Here is a 2,357-nt window from a genome sequence, read left to right as displayed (position 1 = left end):
ACACGCACACCAACCCCCATCATCATCCCCACACCGTTTTCCCCAACCGCATTATTTTTTCCCCCTCATTTCTCCCCTCAATTCTTACGTGATACCGTTCGTTACTTTCTCCAACACACAATTCAGTACCAAAGTTCGATGTTGGAGCCAAGTCAAGGCTGTCTTAGATCTAAGAAAACCTAGAGCCAAGTCCCATCTCGAAGCACGGTTGGTTTATATTTCGGTCACCTCTGTGTCTATAGGCCTACTCAATAGCTCAATGGGCCAAAACCAAATTTATTACACTTTAAGTTGCGGGCATTCCAAAGTTGCGAGCCGAACTGGATAGGCCCATCAAGAAAAGGGAGCAGTGGAAAACCAAACATCTTTAAAATCAAACAAAGGTACGAATTAAAACTGACGAAGGTTAAAATAATATCGAGTCAAGTCACCACACCAGTTTTTGCTCGGATGTGTCCATTTGTAGGAGCTGTGCGTTTGACATCTTCGTTTGTCAACAAGTTCGTTTATGTTTGGATTAAGCATCCGTGTTACGAAAATGTTCTGAAAGTCTACTCTAAAACCTTCTCGCTGGCGGGATATCATAATTCTTTGTGGGCCGAACGAACGAGCATTGAGTTTAACACTTTGGGCCCAAAAAAGTCGAAAACGAACAATTTTCGTAAAACATTGCTTTTTTCTTCAAAAGTACAAGACAGTAAAACGACGTGGAATAATATCATAGCCAAGAAGTAGAAGCTAGCCCAGGATAGGGGAAAGGTGAAAAAAAAAAGAATTGTGTTTGTAAGTGGCCTATACTCTGATCCATGGTGGAAAGGACAATGATGATGATGCTGATGATGAGGCTTTTTTCATCGTAGAAACATTTCACAACGGATGCACAGGCTCGCAAAATGTGAAATGTAAAAAGAACCAAACGGTTTATAATGTTATACAAAACCAGGTAAAACTTTCATTTTTAAGCAAGTAAATTATGACAAAAGGTGAGGGCAACACTTCTGAGCTCGATTATGTAATAAAGCATTGTTGGAAACCAAGATAAATATATACAGTCTAACGAACTAAACACAGCTAGATTAGCTAGGGGGAGACAACTTACGATGTAGACCTCCGAACTCTGCTGAGAACACAACACTGTGGTTATTAACACACACGAAATCCTGGAACTAACTCACAGCGAATGGTTTGGAGAAGCTAACGAAGGATGAGGAGAAGGGGAGGAGGAGGAGGAGAAGGAGGAGAAAAGAGGAACAGGAGAGATTCCATAGAGATAGATCGAATGAGCAGAGGTCTCTCTCTCTCTCTCTCTCTCTCTCTCTCTCTCTCTCTCTCTCTCTCTCTTTGCGTCGGCCGTACGTTGCCGGGAGCGAACGAAAAGACTGTGGGTATGATGCTGGTGCATGCACGCGCGCGCAAAGCTAGGGTAACATCAGGGGAGGAGGAGGGGAGACAAGGCACGCACGGAGTGAGCTTGCACGGGTATGTGAGGGAGGCTTTGTGTGGTGTGACGTGGTGAGGGGAGAGAGGGGAGAGAGGGGAGAGAGGGTATGGGTAGGTGTGAGGGGAGGGTGTATGGGTGTATGTATGTGCGTGTGGGGGGGGGGGGGGGGGGGTGTGGGGTGTGTGGGGGGGGGGGGGGGGGGGGGGGGATGAGACGAGACTGCTTACACTGCTCACCTTTCTCTCGCGTGGTAGGTAAGGATACCACAGATTTAGGAAGGAGGAGAAAATGGACAAAAGCCATCGTGAGCGCACTGTTAGCTCAGTGGCTGTCACGCTGTGTGGCCCTTGTTCGAATCCCTTATGGTGTGATCTGAGCTAACGCTGTTTTAATCCTATCCGTACGTCGTGTTTTACTATCGTATCCATACGACGTGGGGAATTCTGTGCCACCACTTTCCAAAGAGAAAATTTACTCTTTAATTCGATCCGTACGCTTTGAATAGTAGTCTGTCAAAATGATTTTTTGAGAAATACTGAAAGTTTCAAAGAGATCTTCGTACTAGAAGTATTCTAAAATGTGAAGAATACAACCCCGGGTAGTACAAAATGACCCACAGGCGTACGGATAGGGTTAAGCAGTTCTTCTTAAGGCTCTCCACTTAATCTTGCTCGGTCGCATCGGAGATAGACGTTATATTCGGGAATCCTGCCTCTTTGAGAATCGTACAGTACTGACTGAAAGCGGCGTTTCGACCGCTGTGTGGCCCTTGTTCGAATCCCTTATGGTGTGATCTGAGCTAACGCAGGGAAGGGGGGAAAAGGAAGAGAGAGTGTATGTGTGTGTTTGTGTGTGTGTGTGTGTGTGTGTGTGTGTGTGTGTATGTGTGTGTGTGTGAGAGAGTGAGTGTGTGTGT

At 45.8% G+C, this 2,357-nt stretch overlaps 1 protein-coding gene across 1 annotated transcript in view; it reads right to left on the bottom strand.

Moving 5' to 3' along the window:
- The window catches only part of LOC101853092 (mucin-17), a gene marked incomplete in the record, with an annotated part of 48,441 nt that extends 47,106 nt beyond the window's left edge, over nucleotides 1-1,335 (bottom strand). Inside the window, 1 exon segment of the mRNA XM_013083229.2 lies at nucleotides 1,100-1,335.
- Nucleotides 1,336-2,357: the final 1,022 nt, after the last annotated feature.

Source organism: Aplysia californica, unplaced genomic scaffold (assembly GCF_000002075.1).
Source record: "Aplysia californica isolate F4 #8 unplaced genomic scaffold, AplCal3.0 scaffold00219, whole genome shotgun sequence".
In the NCBI taxonomy this organism is placed as follows: Eukaryota; Metazoa; Mollusca; class Gastropoda; order Aplysiida; family Aplysiidae; genus Aplysia; species Aplysia californica.
Note: the sequence above shows the minus strand (reverse complement) of the source record. Positions and strands in the feature narration are given on the sequence as shown.